Genomic DNA, 24,697 nt, shown 5'->3' with positions numbered 1-24,697 from the left:
TAAGAAAAAAAATGGGAAAGGAGGATATGCCCCACAAACCCTCCACATGGTGCTACTAGGGGCAAATAAGAATATTCTGGGACACAAATGAGAATATTCTGGGACACTGGCTGTCACAAACAATCGCTTCAAATAATGAGGTAATCCTGGATCTTAAAACATAATTAAAATAGAACAAAGTTCTGGTCTCTGCTGAGCCTAAAAAAGGTACAATCTTCCAGGAGAGGTGAGGAAGGTATCTGGATAAAATTCCAGATATAGAGGAACAGAATATTATAATATGGGATTTTCAATATAACCCTTTAGATGGTATTAAGTAAATCTATGTAAAAGAGATAATAAAGTCTTTATAAAAAACAAAAAAACAAAAACAAAACACTATACCGTGGTCTATACTGTAGCCTACTCAAGGGCACTCCTGCAGAACGTCACTCATCAAAATGCGTACAAGGAAGACGGGGAAGGGAAAAGTTAAATGGTGTGATCTCGTCCCTAGTGAACAACCATTAGTCAGAATCATTAAATATTCCTAGTAATATCAGATGAAAGACACAAGCCAAAGAAAATTATTTAGGGGCCAAATGAGCACTGGGCCAGCAAAACCCAGTAGAATGAAGCCAGCTAAATGCTAAGGAAGTGATGCTATAGCGCTATTTACAATTTTAATAGGTTGTTTAATAGATGTTTTTTGTTTCACTTTTTTTAATATATGTTCATTAGGGATTTTACAATTTAATAATACTTAATATTTTCACATAGAAATATATCACATGTAACGTTATGTTATTAATGACTATATATGTGGATAGATAGATAGATAGATAGATAGATAGATAGATAGATAGATAGATAGATACAGGGGCGTAGCTAAAGGCTCATGGGCCCCGATGCAAAAATTCTTCCCCCCCCCCCGCAAACTTCTCATGGCCGACGGTCCGCAGCTTTCAGCTGCATCGCTGGGTCTCCTAAGTGACCCAACAATGCAGCACTAGCAGCCGGGGGCGTCACTAAGGATGCGTTCACACACCCTATTTACGGACGTAATTCGGGCGTTTTTAGCATTGAATTACGTCCGAAAATGCGGCTCAAAAGCTTTGGCAAACATCTGCCCATTCATTTGAATGGGTCTTACGATGTTCTGTGCCGACGGTCATTTTTTTTTTACGCGCCGCTGTCAAAAGGCGGCGCGTAAAAAAGACGCCCGCATCAAAGAAGTGCCTGTCACTTCTTCAGACGTAAATGGAGCCGTTTTCCATGGACTCCATAGAAAAACAGCTCCAATTACGTCCGTAATGGACGCAGCGAAAGACGCCTGCACTTGCCATTACGTCTGAAATTCCGGTGCTGTTTTCTCCTGAAAACAGCACCGTAATTTCAGCCGTAACAGACGCTGCCGTGTGAACATACCCTCAGGGATTAAAATGTCAGGGAAATAGCCCCAATACATATGTGTCCGCCCAAAAAAATGTGTGTATAGGAGACAGCATAGCATATCTATAGCACTACGACCCTATCAACTATGGATAGGATTAGATACAGTGGCTCAGCAGACAGTATCACACATGATAGGATTAGATACAGTGGCTGAGCAGACAGTATCACACATGATAGGATTAGATACAGTGGCTCAGAAGGCAGTATCACACATGATAGGATTAGATACAGTGGCCCAGCAGACAGTATCACACATGATAGGATTAGATACAGTGGCTCAGCAGACAGTACCACACATGATAGGATTAGATACACAGCTCAGCAGACAGTATCACACATGATAGGATTAGATACAGTGGCTCAGCAGACAGTATCACACATGATCGGATTAGATATAGGGCCCAGCAGACAGTATCACACATGATTGGATTAGATACAGCAGCTCAGCAGACAGTATCACACATGATTGGATTAGATACAGGGCCCAGCTCGCTGATATTGCGGCTCCAGCGCTGGACACAGGATAGGTAAGAATAATAATTTTGCTTCTTTATGTGTTACTGATTATTTTTGTGTGTTTGTGTTTTTTTTACAGGTTCGGTTGTTGGACTTCGGATTTGAGGACTTCAATGACGGCGTTTTTTTATTCTCAATAAAATGGTTAATGAGGGTTTGTTTTGTTTTTTCAATAAAATATTTTTTCTATGTGCTTGTATCTTTTTAAACTTTATTTTCACCGCCTTAGTAATGGCCGCTGGCTGATTGACAACCTCCATTACTAAGGCGAGGCTTAATGTTAGCAGGTGCAGAGGCTACACTAACCCCCATTATTACCCCGGTACCCACCGCCACCAGGAGTACTGGGAAGAGCCGGGTACGAACCAGTACCCGACCATCTGTAGTGACGGGTAGGCACCGGGGTGGCCGCAGGCTGGTAGTATTAGGCTGGGGAAGGCCAAAAACAGTGGCCCTTCCCACCCTTGTAATGCTGCCTGCTGCTGCTGTGTTGTATATGGCTGGTTATGAAAATTGGGGGGGACCCCACATCGCTCTTTCCAATTATTTTTTATTTTATTTTTTTTTAAATGACGTGGGGTCCCCCCCATTTTTCATAACCAGCCAGATACAATAAAGCAGCAGCAGCCTAGCATTACCAGGGTAGGAAGGGCCACTGTTTTTGGCCTTTCCCCTCCTGATAATACCAGCCTGCGGCCGCCCCAGTGGCCGACCATCACTACAGATGGTCAGGTACTGGATCGTACCCGGCTCTTCCCAGCACCCCTGGTGGTGGTGGGTACCGGGGTAATAAAGGGGGTTAGTGTTAGCCTCTGCATCCGCTAACACTAAGCCCCGCCTTAGCAATGGTTGCTGTCAATCAGCCTGCGGCCATTACTAAGGCGGTAGTAATATAGTTTAAAAAAAAACACAAAGACATAGAAAAAATATTTTATTGAAATAAAAAAAAAACCCACACAGCCCTCATTAACCATTTTATTGATAATAAAAAAAAAGCCGTCATCGAAGTAGTCCTGGAATCCACCGTAGTCCAACGACCGAACCTGTAAGAAAACACACAAAAAATGATTAGTAACACGTGTGTTAGGCTTAGATACAGGGCCCATGTGTGATACTGTCTGTGGGACCCTGTATCTAAGCCTACCACAACGTAGGCTTAGATACAGGGTCCAGCAGACAGTAATCTTATACAGTATAAGATTACTGTGTGCTGGGGCCCTGTATCTAAACCTACAGTGTGGTAGGCTTATATACAGGGCCCATCAGACAGGATCACACATGGGCCATGTATCTAAGCCTACCATGTGATTGGCTTAGATACAGGGCCCAGCAGACAGGATCACGCATGGGCCATGTATCTAAGCCTACCATGTGATTGGCTTAGATACAGGGCCCAGCAGACAGGATCACGCATGAGCCATGTATCTAAGCCTACCATGTGATTGGCTTAGATACAGGGCCCAGCAGACAGGATCACACAATCTGTTGTACAGTCCCTAAACATTGATGGCCTATCCTCAGGATAGGCCATCAATAGCTGATGTGTCTCTCGGGACCCGAAAATCAGCTGTTTTGAAGGGGAAGCAGCACTCGTACGAGAGCTGCTTCCCCTTCATTTCACTACTCGCCCACACTGTGAATCGCCGACACGGATTCACAGTGTGACTGGAATGAAGTGACAGGAATGAAGGGGAGCAGCTCTCGTACGAACACTGCGGCCCCTTCAAAACAGCTGATTGGTGGGTCCCGGGAGTCGGACCCCGCCAGTCAGGGCTAACCTTACCTTCCTCTTCGGCCGCGGCGGGAGTTCTGTCGTCTCGATGCTGTGCGCGGCGCATAGCGCTGTGAAGTCATGCGCTGCGCACAGTGCTTGACGTCAGGACCTCCGCTGCGATCCGGAACCAGGAAGGTAAGTAAAGTATGTTACTATAGTAACAGGGGCCCGCGGCCCGAGTTACTATAGTAACTTTTTATTGATGTGGTGCGGGGGGCCGTGGGCCCCCCTGGCTTCGGGGCCCGGTCGCAATTGCGACCGCTGCGACCCCTATAGCTACGCCAGTGGATAGATGATAGATAGATAGATAGATAGATAGATAGATAGATAGATAGATAGATAGATAGATAGATAGATAGATAGATAGATAGATAGATAGATAGATATGAGTAGTCCAAATCATGATTTACTGGCATGCCTGATGGGGTCATTGATTGGCTGCAGTGGTGAATTGCAATTACGACATGTCGTCGGTTCAGCAATGTAAACAGACAGGCGGGGGACCACATGAGCAGGTAATACAACTAGTGCCCATTGAAATTACTCTACGCTCATTCATTTCAATGGACACCATGTAATGCTACATTAAAGGGTCTGTCTCACAAAAATCCCTCTAATGAAGAGCTGCTCACTGACGTGTGTTGCATTCAGTCATGTTTGGCCTCTGGCTTCTCCTGTCTGTGTGGGTTCATGGGTGTAACTGCCTGACATATATGACTCAGTAATTTACCTGAGAACGTTTGGGGCGTGTAGTCATGTGACACTTAACTCCTGTCATGTACTATTGTCATATTATGTCACACACACAGGTATGTAACTGATCTTTAAGTGCCACACACAGCGACGTAAGGAGATATATCTCGACTCATCGAGTCTACAGTAACACTCCTAGCTTATAGACATATACAGCATTTCTATGAAAATGATGGAGAGGATTATAAAGGGGTCATAGTTTCTGAAATTGGTCACACTTGTTTATTTTTATTATATTTTCTGATTAAATTTCATGTATGTATACAAATATCTATTAAATATCATTGCTTTTAAAAGTATTGGCACCCTTTTTGCCTTCAGCTGGCCATACATTTGTGATTTTAGATTGCCGTTTTTTTAAAAACTTCTCATTCGTGGTTGGTCTGTGAAAGTTTTCATTCTGGATGTCGTTAGGCATGAACGACTTTACAAGACTGCACCTGACAACAACTCAAATAAAACAACATAACAGATCAACTTTTCCACAGATATTTGTCTTCGTTGGCAAAAATCTACCTTTTCGGACATCCAAAATCTAACTCTTAGTATCCCTCAATACAGTAATAGTGCCTACTTAGTGGGCCACACATTATTAGTGCTTCCTTAGCAACCTTCAGAGCAGTTAAAATGCCTTTAACACAGTAATAGTGCACCCTTAGTAGCCACCAACACAGTATTAGCGCCTCCTTATTATGCTCCAGCACATTACTAGTGCCCACTTAGTCCCCCCACACAGTAATAGTGCCCCTTTAGTAACCCTGACACCGTAAAAGTGCCCTTCACACAGTTACAGTGCCCCTTACTGCCATTATACAGGAGTAATGCCGCTTTAGTAAAAATAAATAAAAGCAATGCTCTAACCCTGTTCCTACAATAAAAAGAGCAGCTCAGGCTGCTGGCCTCTACCAGACTGTGGGCCGCGTTGTCAATGGAGCGGCAAAGTTTGAACGATGACACGGCCTGGGCACATCATAGACCGTTGGCCTGAATTGAATTGGTCTGCTGCCTAAGCGAGTGAATGACAAGGCAGTGGTCCAAAGGATATCTGCTCCACCCAAGGTATTGAAGGGGAGCTATAAATTTTCACCAGCAATTACTATTGACAATGAAAATGTGATATCGGCACCAGCATCCTAGCTGGTGCCGATATCAAATCGGCACCAGCTTAGCTAACTGGGCAGGCCAGGCACTTGCAGGCACTAACTGGGCAGGCCAGGCACTTGCAGAGCTACCCCCTCCAGCCATCGCCTGCTGGTGATATGATTTTAATCAGGGAAATCTTTTTGATAGGCCTTTCTGAAGTCTGTCACCCTAGGCATTAGAAAAAATTAAATATTAAATATTAAACTAAGAATTTTAGTTTTAGAATGTGATATAATTCAGTCTTTAGATTTAACAAGGCTAAAGCACATTTCTGCTCACTTAGTATAGCCATATTCAATAGACGTATAGAACACATGCGTTTATAAATGTTCCTTTTCTTTGAGTCTTCCTACTAATTAATTTGCTCTGAGTCGCACTTTGTGCTCCAGAACTACTGAACTCCGCCGTGATGTTCCTGGGAGAAGAAGCTTAGACAATATATTGAAGTGTTTTGCTGCCACTAGAGAGAGAAGTGTGGCGCACTGAAACCGGACAGGAGCTAAGGAAAAAGTTTCTGTTTTCCAGTTTACAACTTGTTGTTGTCTCTCCTCATTACTGCAATACTGTGCCATTCCTCTGCAGGACGGTTGACTTAAAATTAACACGGGCATCCCAACCGAACCGGAAGCTGTGGCTTTATGCAGCCATTTTGGTGTTGCACAGTTACATCACAGCACCCGTGCTTCCTCTGGGAACTAAGAACTGAGGCAGGAAGCAGTCTGGCAGGACCTAATATTTAAATACAGTAAAACATGCAATTTTTTTAAATAAAAACCTAGGATTGCAGACTTTAAACTAATGGGTGCACTTCATTGTCGTTGTCGTGTAGCCCCAATTATTGTCTCTGCCTGGTAAAAAAAAATAATAATCTACATATGAATTTCCAGTTGAATTCAGCTCTCTATATTTAAAGCCAAAAGTATGCTACATTGTTTTATGGGGCAGCTGAAACACCTGCTTTATGGCTCTCATCGCACTTGCTGTAAAAAAAAATTGTATTTTAGGACAAAGTGAGTGGAAGACAAATTTCTAAGTATTGACGTTTTCTATTTATCCAAACAAAGTGCCACAGCAACTGCACTATAGATTATTTTCCTACAGCCAACGCCCAGTATATATAGTTTATTTCCAGGCATTTTTTTTCCTATTTATTATCTGCCAAAAATATGGAATTTGAAAAGTTAAATTGCAGACATAGAACTGGGTAGTTCAGTCTGAGCATTTATAGGGAAATTATTTATTCTAAAGCTATTGTAGAGACTTTTAGCATAACTCAAGAAACTTCCAGGACCTGAGCACAGATTATTCTGATCCCCTGCGTAGCAGAAATACAGTGCACATCTATAGACACCTATGTTCACACGGCAAAGATGCCACATGCAAATTCACCATGGATTTTTTTAGAAAAACTGTGGCAGAAATCCACAGCTGAAACTCAGCTCCATTGCATCTAAATCATGACAGAATACCGAAAGTGTGAACACCTGTGTGGCCTAAGGGACTATTACGTGGGTGCTGCCCTAGTAAAAGAGCACTCTAAGGAGCTATTATGTGGGCTCTTTATGGCACTATGATTTTGGGATGATATGATACTAATATTTGTGCACTGTAATTCAGTTTTATGTGGCGATTTACATGAGATATACGTACATTGTACTATTAAATGGATGTTTTTATTTGGACTACCCATATATCTCCCCTAAGTGACAATAACCCCTTGACTGCCCAAGACCACCAGGTATGCTGATAATAATCCCTTCAATGCTTTAGTCCACCAAGGATACTAACATTCTCTTCAATACCTTAGACAACCAGGGATTTTCTACCTTATACCAGCAAGGATACAGACGTTCACTTCTCCAATACCCCAGACCACCAGAGAGGAGGAAGGTCAGTTCAAGGTGAATGTGTCGTTCATGGAACTTTGAGACAAAGGCAATTAGCAAAATGGGGTGGTAGCTGTGCAAAAGGCTGGCTTCTTAAGGATGGGTGTGATGATTGCATGTTTAAATGAAGAAGGGAAGACACCAGTAGCGGCTGAAAGATTGAAGAGATAGATCAGGGCTGTGATGAGTTGTAAGATGAGGTGGGATGGGGTTGGGTCGGAAGCTGGAGGCAAGTTGATATTTGGAGAATATCATCATTGTCAATCTTTGCCTCAAACTCTGAATCGCCACCCTCTTCCTGTAGCCAGTACTTCATCATCATAATCATTTTTTATTATTTTAACAAAAAACCTCCTGAGAATAAATTATTTTCAGCATAGGGAAATATTGAAGAATTATTTTTTTTCTTTACGTTTTGATAAAAACTAGGCCAAACTACTTTGTGAAGTCTTAGCTAATACATCATGTCAGTAAGAAAATATATGCCTATTTTACAGTTACAGCGGGTCTCTATTCTTTTAGTATTTTTTTTTCAGTGGCTACAAATAATGCATATTCAATAGCTACAATATTTGTAAAGTTAAATATTTATGTCAGCATCTTAAAATAAGTGCAAATTGTACAATACCAAAATAAAAGTAATATATTTTAAGAGGAAAGTTATAGCAATAGATTCTGTTTCAAGACTATGAGCATCATACACAGGATGATATATTTTGCTGCTCTGGAATAAAAATTATACCTTTCTTATGGAATTTGGGGTTAGTCCTAAGGGCAGGCTCACGCTTTAGCAGTAACTTTTTGTTTTTAGCTCTGCCGCTGAAATGGCCAACTTTAACAAACAAAAACATACTAAGGCTGGCCATATACTGTAAATAGGGAAAAGTCAGCCAAGCCCACCAATTTCGGCAGGATTAGCCGATACTCTAATGTGTAGGGGATCCTCCCAATTAACCCCCAATGGCAGATGTCAGGGAAAAGAAAGATTGAGCATGCTGAATTTTAAAATGGCTAATCCTTTGTTCCCACTGGAGATGCCTGAACTGTAACCTACTTTATAACCCACCATGATTTTCAGGAAAAAAAGGGGAGATCTCCCAGACGCCTAAAGGACAGGTATGTCCTGCAAAGCTGGGGTCTGTTTGGAAGAAGCAGTCAGTCAATGTTGTGGAGATTTAAAGGTGTCACTCATACTCAGATTAAGTGCTGCCATCACTCCAGCTCCAGTAGCAGAGAGAGGGCAAAATGGCGAGTTCTTCCCAGTGCTGGACCTCGGATGTCTTTGAAAGTAATTAAACCTTATCATCTGCAAACAAAAGAAACTCAATAGACTTAGGCCTCATGCACACGACCATATTTTTGTCCACCCGTAAATATTGGCGTAAATACGGGTCCTTTGTCACACGTATTCGACCCGTATTGCACCAGTATTTATGGACCCGTGCCCGTAAATAGTTTTTGGCTGCAAAATTGCACTGCACTAATCGGCAGCCGTTCTCTCTATCAGTGCAGGATAGAAAGAAGGGGCAGCCCTTTCCATAATAAAAGTAAAAGAAATTCATACTTACCCGGCCGTTGTCTTGGTGACGCGTCCCTCTCTTGACATCCAGTCCGACCTCCCTGGATGACGCGGCAGTCCATGTGACCGCTGCAACCAGTGATTGGCCTGTGATTGGCTGCAGCTGTCACATGGGCTGTAACGTCATCCCAGGAGGCCGGACTGGAGGAAGAAGCAGGGAGTTCTGGGTAAGTATGAACGTCTATTTTTTTTTTTTACAGCTTTATCTATATTGTGATCGGTAGCCACTGTCCAGGGTGCTGAAACAGTTACTGCTGATCGTTTAACTCTTTCAGCACCCTGGACAGTGACTATTTACCGACGTCGCCTAGCAGCGCTCGCGTAATTACGAGTGCACACACGTAGCCACCCGTAATTACGGGAGCCCCATAGACTTCTATGGGCTGCCCGTGCCGTAATTACGGCCTGAAATAGGACATGTTCTATCTTTTTCAACGGCACGGGCACCTTCCTGTAAGCATACCCGTGGCCAATAGAAGTCTATGGGCCCGTAATTACGGCCCGTAATTACGGGCGTTTTTACCTTCGTGTGCATAGGGCCTTAGGCCTCATGCCCACTTCAGTTTTTTCCTTCAGCGTGCTATCCTTTTTTGTCAAGGATAGCACCCTGAACCCATTCATTTTAATCGGGCCATGCACACTTCCGTTGTTTTAACAGAATTGTGCGGCCGTTCCGTCAAAAGTAGTGCAGGTCCTACTCCTGCCCATTTTTGATGGAACAGTCTCGGACATTGAATTGAATTTGGTCCGTGAAACAACGGGCTGAACATGGAAGCCATCCATGTGCAGCCAGTGCGTGTTGGGACCAGAAGCGTAGCTGGGTTCTCCAGCACCAGGGGCAAAGATGCAGTTTGGCGCGCCCCCCCCCCCCCCCAAAACCACTTTCACGACTTCTTCTTCTCCCTCGCAATATTTGCTTTCTCTACCAATCAATGAGATGTAATTTGTTTTTCCACTTTTTTTCGAGCATAAAGACACTCGTACATTTTGCAAGCAATATAGTTATATAAAGTAGTTAACATAACAATTAATTAAAAGAAAATAAATAAAGAGGTTAGTGTCGGACTAAACAGATTGTATATCTGAGGCTACTGAGACTATATGGTGACATAATGAACAGCCCCCTGTAGATAGTACCACACACCTCCCCTTGTAGATAGTGCCACACACCCCCTGTAGATAGTGCCACACACCCCCTGTAGATAGTGCCACACACCCCCTGTAGATAGTGCCACACACCCCCTGTAGATAGTGCCACACACCCTCCTGTAGATAGTGCCACACACCCTCCTGTAGATAGCACTACAACCCCCCTCCCTGTACATAGCTACATTGGGGCTTCCTAGAGGTGCCCCTGACATCACTGTCCATATATGAATAGTGAAATCAGGGGCTTCTCCAGGAGTGGAATACCCGGGAAAAGAGTCGGCAACGCTTTGCCCGGGGATTCATCTATACCTCCCAACATTCAAGTATCACAAAGAGGGAGAACCGATGAGGCGCGCATAGCAACACAGTATAATGTCCTCTAGCTGCCTCCACACAGTATAATGCCCCCATAAAGTATAAAGCCCCATAGCTGTCACCATACAGCATAATGCCCCCATAGATGCACCTATACAGTAAAATGCCCACACAAATTCTCCCACGCAGTATAATTCCCACACATATGCCCCTATACAGTACAATGCCCACACAGATTCCCCCATGAAGTGTAATGCCAAATCAAATTCCCCCATACAGCATAATGCCCCTATAGCTACCCCCATACAGCATAATGCCCCCATACAGTATAATTCCCCAAACAGCTTAATGCGCCAAAGGATCCCCCTATACAGTATAATGCCCTATAGCTGCCTCCATACAGTAGAATGCCCCTACAGCTGTCCCATACAGTATAATGCCTCCTATAGCTGCCCCATACAGTATAATGCCCCTATAGCTTCCCCATACAGTATAATGCCGCCAAAGCTGCCAAATACAGTATAATGCTGCCTTAGATGCCCCCATGCCGTACAATGCCCCCTTAGATGCCTCTAGTGTCAGTGCCCATGTAGATAGTGCCGCAGTACCCACGTAGATAGTGCCCACAGACAGTACCCATGTAGCTAGCGCCAGTATCCTCTGTAGATGGTGCCCCTATATAGTGCCACTGTGCCCATGTGGATAGTGCCACACCCCCTGTAGATAGCGCTACCCCCTCCCCCTGTAGATTGCGCCATTAAGACTCCTTCTAGGAGCGGAATGCTCAGCCAGAGCGTTGGCCGGGGATTCTGCTCCTAGTTGATACTGTTCATTTATATACAGAGAAGTCACTGATATTACTGTCCATATATGGACAGTGACGTCAGGGGCTACTCCTGGAGCAGAATCCCCTGTCAGACCGTCAGCAACGGGGATTCCGCTTCAGAGGAGCCACTGAAGTCACTGTCCTTATATGGACAGTGACGTCAAGGGCTTCCCTGGGCACAGCTCCCTCTGCTCCTCCACTCTTAACTAATGCTTCAGCATTAAGTTCAATTGTATCTGTGTCCTGAGGATGCAGATACAGTTGACTGCGGGACATACCCCCGGCCGTCAGGGACAGCGGGAAGTATGTTTCCTCTCCTGCAGGAGGGGTCCCTGACGTCACTGCCGATATATGGATAGTGACATCAGGGGGATTCCGCTCCAGGAGGAGTATGCAATTGTATCTGCACCTGAGGGGCCAATTCAAGCCTTTTTGTTACCTGAGGTAAAAACTTAAATGGCGCCTCTGTTGAATTTCAGAAAACGTTGGTGTGCACATACACGTATGCAAAGACTACTGTGCGGTTTCACACCGTGCTGAGGTATATGTTTGTTTTTTTGGGGGGGGGGTTGCATCTGTTTTTGGGTGGCATAAAACTGTATACTACTTGAGCATTTGTAACTTGTGTTCATTTAAGGTATGTACACATGGATCAAATTTGCTGCAGAAAATTCTACAGCAAATCCAACCCAGAATTCGCAGGGAAAATCTGCACCAAATCTTGCTGTGGAAACCAGTGGAGATAAAAAAAAAAAAAAGATTATACTCGCCTCCCTGGTGCTCCTGTGGCAACATGTCCCTGGACCTCTGGATGGTCTCTGTACAGCTGGCATCCTGTGATTGGTTGCAGCGGTCAAATGTGATGAAACATCATTACAGGATCCCAGCTGTACAGAGACCATCCAGAGGACCAGGGACATGTTGCCACAGGAGCACCAGGGAGGTGAGTATAGTCTTATTTTTTAAACTATGAAAAAATACTATTTTTTGGGGACTTGACATTTGTTGCAGATTTAGACAGAGAGATATGAGATAGATAGATAGATAGATAGATGATAGATAGATAGATAGATAGATAGATAGATAGATAGATAGATAGATAGATAGATAGATAGATAGATAGATAGATAGATAGATAGATAGATAGATAGATAGATAGATAGATAGATAGATAGATAGATAGATAGATAGATAGATAATACAAAGAAGAACCGCACCACAAATCTTGAAATAATCACCTCTATCAGGGGTTTCGTGTGTGCAAGCCTCCAGACCACGACCAATAGTCAAAAATGTTTTAATTCCTAGATAGATAGATAGATAGATAGATAGATAGATAGATAGATAGATAGATAGATAGATAGATAGATAGATAGATAGATAGATAGATAGATAGATAGATGATAGATAGATAGATATTATTCCAAAAAATAGGCAGCAGTCCGCAGTAAATGTGAAAAAAGTGGGTACTTTATTGCCCCATGTGCAACGTTTCAACTCTGTCCTCTAGAGACTTTCTCAAGCAATTAACATGTGATTTAAAGAGGCTCTGTCGCCAGATTATCAAATCCCTATCTCATATTGCATGTGATCGGCGCTGCAATGTAGATAACAGTAACGTTTTTGTTTTATTTTAAAACGATCATTTTTGGCCAAGTTATGAGCAATTTTATATTTATGCAAATGAGCCTTTCTAATGGACAACTGAGAGTGTTTTCTCTTATTTCCAACTGGGCGTGTTTTGTGTTAGTAACATCTGGGCGTGTTTACTTGTTTTACTAGCTGGGCGTTGTGAATAGAAGTGTATGTCAGCATCATATGTCAGCATCATACACTTCCATTCACAACGCCCAGCTAGTAAAACAAGTAAACACGCCCAGATGGAAATAAGAGAAAACACGCCTAGAAAGGCTCATTTGCATAAATATAAAATTGCTCATAACTTGGCCAAAAATTATCGTTTTTAAAATAACAAAAAACTTTACTGTTATCTACATTGCAGCGCCGATCACATGCAATAGGAGATAGGGATTTGATAATCTGGTGACAGAGCCTCTTTAATCAAGGTATATAACAAGGTGTCAATCAGCATTACAAAATTTGTATAATCAGGCAAAATATGCATAACAACACTCTGGAAACATTGTACAAAAAGTACAGTATAAAAAAGTGCATGAACAGAAAACACATTGTGTCATAGTCCGTTGGATAATGTAAAGCCTATATCTTAGAGATAGCAACAAGCTTAAAGTATCCAATTATATAAAGTGATAACATGTGCATAATACATGTGTAAATGTTAAAACAGATTAAAAAGAAAATCACCTCGTGGGACCGTACTGACACGGTGCCGCCATAACAGCGAGCAGGAAGCGCTACTGCGCATGCGTGAAATTCTGACAAGTTCAGGGTATCAAGGATATCCGGCATGCAATCGCATTGCAAATGCAATGATACCCTGAACTTGTCAGAATTTCACGCATGCGCAGTAGCGCTTCCTGCTCGCTGTTATGGTGGCGCCGTGTCAGTACGGTCCCACGAGGTGATTTTCTTTTTAATCTGTTTTAACATTTACACATGTATCATGCACATGTGATCACTTTATATAATTAGATAGTTTAAGCTTGTTGCTATCTCTAAGATATTTTTGTCCACCCGTAAATATTGGCGTAAATACGGGTCCTTGGTCACACGTATTCGACCCGTATTGCACCAGTAAATACGGGTCCGGTGTCACCAGTATTCCACCCGTATTTACGGGCACGTTTTTGGCTGCAAAATTGCATTGCACTAATCGGCAGCCCCTTCTCTCTATCAGTGCAGGATAAAGGGAAGGGGCAGCCCTTTCTGCAGAAAAAGTAAAAGAAATTCATACTTACCCGGCCGTTGTCTTGGTGACGCGTCCCTCTGTTGACATTGAGTCCGACCTCCCTGGATGACGCGCAGGGGCGTAGCTAAAGGCTCATGGGCCCTGGTTCAAAAGTTCTTCTTGGGCCCCCCCAAATTTCTTCTCATGGTCGACGGTCTGCAGCTTTCAGCTGCATCAATGGGTCTCCTAAGTGACTCAATGATGCAACACTAGAAGCCAGGGGCGTCACTAAGGTCTTAAAATATCAGGGGCAATATATATATATATATATATATATATATACATATATATATATATGAGACAGCATATCTATAGCACTACGACCCTATAGATATTGATAGGATTAGATACATTGGCTCAGCAGACAGTATCAAACATGATAGGCTTAGATACAGGGCCCATTCGCTGACATTCTGGCTCCAGCGCTGGACCCCGGAAAGGTAAGTATAAGAATTGTTTTGCTTTTTTATGTGTTACAAATTCTTTTTGGGTTTATGTTTTTTTACAGATTCGGATGTTGGACTACTTCAGATGTTGGACTACTTTGATGGCGCCGTTTTTTTATTCTCAATAAAATGGTTAATGAGGGTTCTGTGTTTTTTTTTTATTTCAATAAAATATTTTTTATGTATATTTGTATTTTTTTTAAACTTTATTACTACCGCCTTCGTAATTGTCGCCCCCACAGAACCCTCATTAAGCATTTTATTCAAAATAAAAAAAGCTGTCATCGAAGTAGTCATTGAATCCAAAGTAGTCCAATGACCGAACCGGCAAAAAAACACAAGCAAACCAAAAAAACATCCATTGTAGGCTTAGATACAGGGCCCACGTCTGTTGGACTCTGTGTCGAAGCCTAACACGAGATAGGCTTAGATACAGGGTCCAGCAGACAGGATCACACATGGGTCATGTATCTAAGCCTACCATGTGGTTGGCTTAGATACAGTGCCTAGCAGACACCTGCCGGGACCCCGGCTAATCAGCTATTTTGAAGGGGGAGCAGTGCTCGTACGAGCATTGCTTTCCCTTCATTCCGGTCACTTGTTCACTCTGTTAGATAGATAGATAGATAGATAGATAGATAGATAGATAGATAGATAGATAGATAGATAGATAGATAGATAGATAGATAGATAGATAGATAGCGCTGCAGCCTGTGATTGGGCTGTGATTGGCTGCAGCGGTCACATGGGCTGAAACGTAATCCCAGGAGGCCGGCTGGAGGAAGAAGCAGGGAGTTCTGGGTAAGTATGAACGTCTTTTTTTTTTTTTTTACAGTTTGATCTATAGTGTGGTCGATAGTTTCTGTCCAGGGTGCTGAAAGAGTTACTGCCGATAGTTTAACTCTTTCAGCACCCTGGACAGTGACTATTTACTGACGTCGCCTAGCAACGCTCCCGTAATTACGGGTGCACACACATGTAGTCACCCGTAATTACGGGTGCCCCATAGACTTCTATGGGCCTGCCCGTGCCATAATTACGGCCCGAAATAGGACATGTTCTATATTTTTCAACGGCACAGGCACCTTCCCGTAAGCATACGGGGAGGTACCCGTGGCCAATAGAAGTCGATGGGCCCGTAAAAACGTGCCGTAATTACGGCCCGTAATTACGGGCGTTTTTACGTTCGTGTGCATGGGGCCTCAAATGATGATAAAATTTTAGTCATTGACACAAGGCCTCAATGTAACACCTGGATTTATGAGCCACTACATGGGCACACGTCACATCCCCCAACAGACTGACTCCAGATACCTTATCTCCTAAGTCATCACTCCTATAACCTCAGTATTATTGCCCCGGCTTATCTTGATGTATCACCTCATGTACTAATTGTCCTTGTCTAATATCTTAAATGTTGTTTTTTTTCTCAGTCATTTATTTGTAAGTTGCCTGAAGAAGGGGCCTCTGCGCTCTGAAAGCGGCATATAGAACTTTTATGGTTAGCCAATAAAGGTGTCATACCTACTATACTTTTGCCTTTTCTGACACAAAAGTATTTAACATTGCAAGCCTATCGAAGAAACTAATGTCCCTCTGAATACAAATCCTGGTATACCACACAAAATGATCTACAAATGTATACCACAATACTTAATAGTAATCCAACACATATTAAGTACAATATACCTTAGAAAAACAAGGAAAAGTCGATCCAGCGCTGTTTGGTGCTTTAAAAGGGAATCAATGTTCCCACTTTTATTGTTGTAGTAGAGAAGAGAAAAAACAAACAAATGAACGGACACAGTAGCAAGGCAGTTTTTGAATAAACTGTTTTTTATCTTCTCTACTACAACAATAAAATTGGGAACAGTGATTCCCTTTTAAAGCACCAAACAGCGCTGGATCGACTCTTCCTTGTTTTTCTCTTGTAACTTACTGTGGACCGTCATGGAGATCCGGGCGAAGTCTGAGTGCAGGACGCAGGACTGGTGAGCTGGAGGTTTCCTCCCCTTGTTCTTCCTACAATATACCTTCATTAGATCAATTCATAGTAACAAAAAATATAACTACAGCCGTCTCAATAAAATTGGTTAAAATCACATAAAATAGACTGAGGTGGTCACAAAAAATGGTATACAATACAAAGTCAGTCATAAAGGGCGATCAACAAGTCATAGGTACTTTTCCTTGCAACAGTAGAAAATGCAAGACCTGTACCAACATCTTGTCATCAAACACCATCCACATACCAAACACAACCGGACTATAAAATCACTGTCACGTTCTCCTGTACATCCTCCAATGTAGTGTAAATGATCCTGTGTACAAGGTGCATAGATAAAGGAATCTACATTGGGGAAACAATACAAAAATTACAAACCAGGATGACTCTTCACAGACATACAATAGAAAAACAAATGGATACACCCGTGGGAAAACACTTCTCTGGACCTGATCACAGTTTGGCAGATTTAAAGGTCCTAATTCTGAAGGGTCAATTTAAAAACAGAGAAAGAACAATTTGGGAATTCAGGCCCCATGCACACGATCATATTTTTGTCCACCCGTAAATACTGTCGTAAATACGGGTCCTTGGTCACACGTATTCGACCCGTATTGCACCAGTATTTACGGACCCGTGCCCGTAAATACGGGTCCGGTGTCACCAGTATTCCACCCGTATTTACGGGCACGTTTTCGCTGCAAAATTACACTGCAGTAATCGGCAGCCCTTCTCTCTATCTGTGCAGGATAAAGAGAAGGGGCAGCCCTTTCCGCAGAAAAAGTAAAAGAAATTCATACTTACCCGGCCGTTGTCTTGGTGATGCGTCCCTCTCTTGGTGACGCTCCTGTTTTTTATCTTCTCTACTACAACAATAAAATTGGGAACATTGATTCCCTTTCAAAGCACCAAACAGCGCTGGATCAACTTTTCTTTGTTTTTCTTTTGTAACTTACCGTGGAACGTCACGGAGATCCGATCCGGGCGAAGTCTGAGTGCAGGACGCAGGACTGGTGAGCTGGAGGTTTCCTCCCCTTGTTCTTCCTACAATATACCTTCATTAGATCAATTCATAGTAACAAAAAATATAACAACAGCCGTCTCAATAAAATTGGTTAAAATCACATAAAATAGACTGAGGTGGTGGTCACAAAAAATGGTATACAATACAAAGTCAGTCGTTATAAAGGGAGATCAACAAGTCATAGGTACGTATGCTGCAAAACAAAAATAGCTATACAGTGCCAATATTCCCAAATGGGACAGCCCTAGGTTGAACCTCAACCCTGAATAGGGCACAATAAGTCACACAAGCAGATATGCACACAATAATGTATGCTGTTAAACACAAGAAAACATATGAAAAGATGAGCTAGTGTAACCACACTAGCATGTCAGGCACAGACCCAGTGGCTCAGCTATAGAGGTCGCAATGGTCGCAATTGCGACTGAGCTCCCAAGCCTGTGGGGCCTGCAGGGCCCCCATTGCCACACAGAGCTGACAGCGCTTCCAACTGTATTTGCTTCTTTAGGACGCAAATACAGTTCAGTGCAATGCTGGAGCCCTGCTCCAGCATTCACTGTGCCGCGTGCCACTCGGCGCATTCAGGCGCGATGTAGTGACGTGATCGCGCCTGTCTGCGCAAAGTCACTCACAGCACAGACCAGAGGAGAAGGATTGTCCACCCGTCGTGGGAATGGGAATAGGTAAGTAATTAAGTTATTCTTTTTCTATTAGGTACGTACATGTGGGGGCATTATACTGGGTATGGGAGAGGGGGCTCATATGGTAGCTACTGAGGGGGCATTATACTATGTGGGGGGCATTATACTGTATAGGACAGCTAAGGGGACATTATACTGTATGGGGGGCATTATATTGTATGGGACAGCTTTGGGGAATATTATACTGAATGGGGCAGCTATAGGTTGCATTATACTGTATAGGGGAATTATACTGTACGTGGCAACTATGGAGGCTATATGGGGGCATTATACTGTATGGGACAGCTATGGGGGCATTATACTGTATGTGGCAGCTATGGGGGCATTATGCTGTATGGGGGCATTATATTGTATGGAGTGCATTATACTGTATGTGGGCATTATACTGTATAGGGCAGCTATGGGTAGCAATATACTGTGGGTGCAGCTATGGGTGGAAATATACTGTGGGGGCAGCTATGGGGGGCTTTACACTGTGGAGGCAGCTATGGGGGGAATTATACTGTGTGGGGGGACCTATGGGGGCATTATACTGTGTGGGCAGCTATGGGGGGTGCATTATACTGTGTGGGGCAGCTATGGGGCATTATACTGTGGGGTCAGCTATGGGGAGCATTATACTGTGGAAGCATTCATGGGGTCTGTCGCGCAAAGCGGCTGGGCATAGGCGTGCGAGGATTCTGGTGGTGTTGAGAAGGGGTAGGGTGGCCCAAGCTGAATTCTTGCACCAGGGCCCATGAGCCTTTAGCTACGCCCCAGCTCCCCTTTGAAAAAGTGTGCTTTAACTCCTCAGGTGAATTTTCTGAATGCAGTCTTTTTCGTATTAAATCCTTCTTTTACTCCCTTTGTGGCAGTAGTATACCTGCTCGTGTGGCAACAATATATTCGACAAACACCTCCCCAAAAAAACACTTACATTACCATGAAAAATAGTATTGCCTGTGCCTAGCAAGGAAATTTCAGTGACTGCTTATTGAGTGCTCTGCACAGTGAGTGACCGTCTACAGAAGCCGCCCTTGTCCTCCTCGTCATTGTGACTGGATAAACTAGTGAGTGCACTGTGGTGGGAGAAGCTGGTGAACCACGGCTGGGTTCTCTTCTTTCTATAGAACACGCACATAATACCGCACAATAACTGCCGTGAAAAAAATGGCACAAACTGACTTGTTACAACAGTGGCATTCTATTATAGTGGCACACTCAAACTCAGTGACACTGAGAGACCCATTGAGCGTCACTGAAAGAACCATTTTTTTCGCATATGTTTGTAAAGTCAGACTGCATGGCTAGGTACGGAGTTTTGTGCACCGGTGGAAATGGGACTGAAGGAAACACCTGAATTCAATGATTAAAAGATGTGTCCCAATACATTTGGCCATATAGTGTGTGTGTGTATATATATATATATATATATATATATATATATATATATATATATATATATATTGAAGAAAATCCCACAGCACTCCGTGTTAGTGAAAAAAATGGTGGTTTATTAAGCCAGCACAAGCTGCAACGTTTCCATCCTGCTATAGGACCTTTATCAAGCATATCTATATGTATACATGTATTAATTTATATATATATATATATATATATATATATATATATATATATATATATATTTATAATACTGATCACAATATCACTTGTATGTAATTATTGTACTGTACATTAAATATTTTAGCCCCTTAACGTAGCCTTACATACATGTATACCATGGATCGCCTTACCTAGAGTCCCCAAATAGGCACAGGAGCAATGATTGGCAGCGCAGTTTTTGCTGTATTGGCAGGGATCAGAAAAAAACGCTGATCCCAGCTGTTTAGCCCCTTAGATCTGGTGGTCAAGAGCGCGATCTAAGAAGCTTGACCACCCTCTATCTATTTATTTATCACTTTATATCACTTTTTGACTTGTGTGCATATTTTATTTAGTGTAATATGTACACCGCGTTCCAAATTATTATGCAAATGTTATTTTTCGCTGATTTTCCTAAATAGTCGATGCAAATAACAGTCATTATATTCTTCAAGCCATCAACCGTTGGAGTATAATGCAAATTTTATTGAACAAATCTAATGATAAAATATTTTTTTTTAGAAGTAACAAACTCAAAATGCACTGTTTCAAATTATTATGCACAACAGAGATCAAAACATTTTAAAGGTTGTAAAGAGAACTAAAATGGTAATTTGTTGAATTTGCAGCATCAGGAGGTCATATTTACAGAAATCAAAAGCTCTTTCAATCAAAAAAAACTTAACAGGCCAAGTTACATGTTAACATATGACCCCTTCTTTGATATCACCTTCACAATTCTTGCATCCATTGAATTTGTGAGTATTTGGACAGTTTCTGCTTGAATATCTTTGCAGGATGTCAGAATAGCCTCCCAGAGCTTCTGTTTTGATGTGAACTGCCTCCCACCCTCATAGATATTTTGCTTGAGGATGCTCCAAAGGTTCTCAATAGGGTTGAGGTCAGGGGAACATGGGGGCCACACCATGAGTTTCTCTCCTTTTATACCCATAGCAGCCAATGACACAGAGGTATTCTTTGCAGCATGAGATGGTGCATTGTCATGCATGAAGATAATTTTGCTACGGAAGGCACGGTTCTTCTTTTTGTACCACGGAAGAAAGTGGTCAGTCATAAACTCTACGTACTTTGCAGAGGTCATTTTCACACCGTCAGGGACCCTACAGTGGCCTACAAGCTCTCTCCCCATGATTCCAGCCCAAAACATAACTCCGCCACCTCCTTGCTGACGTTGCAGCCTTGTTGGGACATCGTGGCCATTCACCAACCATCCACTACTCCATCCATCTGGACCATCCAGGGTTGCACGGCACTCATCAGTAAACAACACGGTTTGAAAATTAGTCTTCATGTATTTCTGAGCCCACTGCAACCGTTTCTGCTTGTGAGCATTGTTTAGGGGTGGCCGAATAATAGCTTTATGCACACTTGCAAATCTCTAGAGGATCCTACACCTTGAGGTTCGCGGGACTCCAGAGGCACCAGCGGCTTCAAATACCTGTTTGCTGCTTTGCAATGGCATTTTAGCAGCTGCTCTCCTAATCCTATTAATTTGTCTGGCAGAAACCTTCCTCATTATGCCTTTATCTGAACGAACCCGTCTGTGCTCTGAATCAGCCACAAATCTTTTCATAGTACGATGATCATGCTTAAGTTTTCTTGAAATATCCAATGTTTTCATACCTTGTCCAAGGTATTGCACTATTTCATGCTTTTCGGCAGCAGAGAGATCCTTTTTCTTTCCCATATTGCTTGAAACCTGTGGACTGCTTAATAATGTGGAACGTCCTTCTTAAGTAGTTTTCCTTTGATTGGGCACACCTGGCAAACTAATTATTACAGGTGTCTGAGATTGATTACAATGATCCAAAGAGCCCTAAGACACAATACCATCCATGAGTTTAATTGAAAAATTAATAATTAAATGTTTATGACACTTAAATCCAATGTGCATAATAATTTGGAACACGGTGTATATGTATGTATGTATATATATAATATGTGTGTGTGTTGTGAGATTGAGTGCTTAGTATGTGTCACGCTGGGGGTGTGGACCCACTGGACCGTACCACCATAGCGGGCTAGCAGCTGGTCAAACAGGATACCAAGGCAAAGTCAATAGTTCGAATAAGGGTACCTGTGGCAATACAGACAGTAGCGAAGGCAGGCTCGGATGGGACCTTGGCAGCAGGCAGACACCAGGTGTGGTGAAATACAGCAGGCGTAGTATACAACACAACATGACTCCAACTCTCTACGGCACAGGAACAAGGTAGCACGAGACAGAGGATACAGGTAGCAGGAACAGGAACACTGGAAAACGCTAAGTGACCATTTGCAAAGATTAACGGCTAAACACAACAAAGCTCAGGCAATGAAGGAAGGGGCAGTGCCCTTGTTATAGTCCAGGGTGATTATGGGAGCAATCAGTTAATCTAAAACATGTGTGTGCTCTGGCCCATTAAGGCCGGGAATGAGCTCGAGCGCGCACCCTAGTGGTCGGCAGGACAGGACGGCCGCATGTGCTGGCATCTCTGGGGAGAAAGACGTCTGCAGAATGATAGGAGTCTGCAGTCTGCGACCGCGGACGTTACACACAGGGGCATAGCTGGGATGGGACTTCAGGGGCTTTCAGAGACTAGGCTGCCTGCAAACAGTGTGGACATGAGGTTAGTTAGTCCAAAACATCTGTTTTTCAGTGTTTTTTTTACGCCCGTCACATGGCTGCATTAAAATCCAATGGGGCTATTCACACGGCCTGAAGTCCCCGAGCAGAGCATAAGCTAGCTAGTTCATATATGGACAGTGATGTCAGGAGTTTTCCCAGGGCCTGAATCCCATCGGATTCGAGGACTACTTCGATGACAGTGTTTTTGTTATTCTCAATAAAATGGTTAATGAGGGTTGTGTGTGGGTTTTTTATTTCAATAAAATATTTTTTTTATTAGTATATTACTACTGGCTCTTCCCGGTACCCCTGGTGGCGGTGGGTACTGGTGTAATAATGGGGGGGGGGGGGTAAGTGTTAGTCTCGGCACCGGCTAACACTAAGCCCCTCCATAGTAATGGACGCTGTCAATCAGCCAGCGGCCATTACTAAGGCAGTAGTAACAAAGTTAAAAAAAACACATTAAAAATAAATATTTTATTGAAATAAAAACCCTGTTACAGTGCTTCCTGGGGTTTGCTAATTATTACAGGAGATTTATTGCTAACTTCTTAGTCATCGCTAAGCCTCTCACGGATCTTACTCGCAAAGGTGCTGATCTCCTCCACTGGCCTCCGGAGGCGGTCCAGGCTTTTGAGGTCCTTAAGAAGTGCTTTATCTCAGACCCAGTGCTGATTCAGCCTAACCAAATGGAGCCATTCATCGTGGAGGTTGACGCCTCCGAGGTGGGAGTGGGTGCTGTCTTGTCCCAGGGTACCAGGTCCCTCACCCATCTCCGTCCCTGTGCCTACTTCTCCAGGAAGTTCTCGCCCACTGAAATGGGCATTTGAAGAGTGGCGCCACTTCTTGGAGGGGGCTAGGCACCAGGTAACGGTCCTTACCGACCACAAGAATCTGGTTTTCCTGGAATCTGCCCGGAGGCTAAACCCGAGACAAGCTCAATGGGCGTTGTTTTTTACTAGATTTAACTTTGTGGTCACCTATAGGGCTGGGTATAAAAATATTAAAGATGATGCACTGTCGCGTAGCTTCATGGCCAGCCCTCCTTCGGAGGAAGATCCTGCTTGTGTTTTGCCCCCAGGTATAATAATTTCCTCTGTTGATTCTGACTTAGTCTCCGAAATTGCGGCTGATCAATGTTCAGCTCCCGGGAACCTTCCTGAGAACAAGCTGTTTGTTCCCCTGCAATTCCTGCTAAGGGCACTCAGGGAAAATCATGACTCTGCACTATCTGGCCATCCAGGCATCCTGGGTACCAAGCACCTCATTGCCAGAAACTATTGGTGGCCTGGGTTGACTAAAGACGTTAAGGCCTACGTCGCCGCTTGTGAAATTTGTGCTAGGTCCAAGACTCCCAGGTCCCGTCCAGTGGGCTTACTATGTTCTTTGCCCATTCCCCAGAGACCTTGGATCCATATCTCCATGGATTTTATCACTGATCTGCCTCCATCTCAAGGCAAGTCGGTGGTGTGGGTTGTAGTGGTCCGCTTCAGTAAGATGTGCCACTTTGTGCCCCTCAAGAAACTACCCAATGCCAAGACGTTAGCTACCTTATTTGTCAAACACATAATGCGTCACCATGGGGTTCCTGTCAATATTGTTTCTGACATAGGGGTACAATTTGTTTCATTGTTTTGGAGAGCTTTCTGTAAAAAGTTGGAGATTGATCTGTCCTTCTCCTCGGCCTTCCATCCTGAAACTAATGGCCAAACTGAGAGGACTAATCAATCTCTAGAACAATATTTAAGTTGTTTTATCTCTGACCGTCAATATGATTGGGTCTCCTTCATTTCCCTCGCCGAATTTAACTCGTCAGGGGTCTCCCCCTTTTTCTGTCATTTTGGGTTTAATCCACGGTTCTCCTCCGTTTCACCTGGTGGTTCCAACAATCCCGAGGTAGATGTCGTTCATCGGGAACTGGGCCCAGGTTCAGAAGAACCTAGAGGCGTCCCAGAGCATACAAAAGACTCAGGCAGATAGAAGACGTTCTGTTAACCCCTTGTTTGTGGTCGGGGATCTGGTGTGACTGTCTTCAAAAAATTTGCACCTTAAAGTCCCGTCCCAAAA

General features: G+C 43.3%; 1 long non-coding RNA gene across 1 annotated transcript in view; it reads left to right on the top strand.

Annotated features, from left to right (window-relative positions):
- LOC142749928 (uncharacterized) overlaps positions 1-24,697 on the top strand; it is a 72,067-nt gene that overhangs the window by 18,588 nt on the left and 28,782 nt on the right. The gene's annotated exons all lie outside the window — the stretch shown is intronic.

The sequence above is a fragment of the Rhinoderma darwinii genome, chromosome 3, assembly GCF_050947455.1.
Source record: "Rhinoderma darwinii isolate aRhiDar2 chromosome 3, aRhiDar2.hap1, whole genome shotgun sequence".
NCBI lineage: Eukaryota > Metazoa > Chordata > Amphibia > Anura > Rhinodermatidae > Rhinoderma > Rhinoderma darwinii.
Note: the sequence above shows the minus strand (reverse complement) of the source record. Positions and strands in the feature narration are given on the sequence as shown.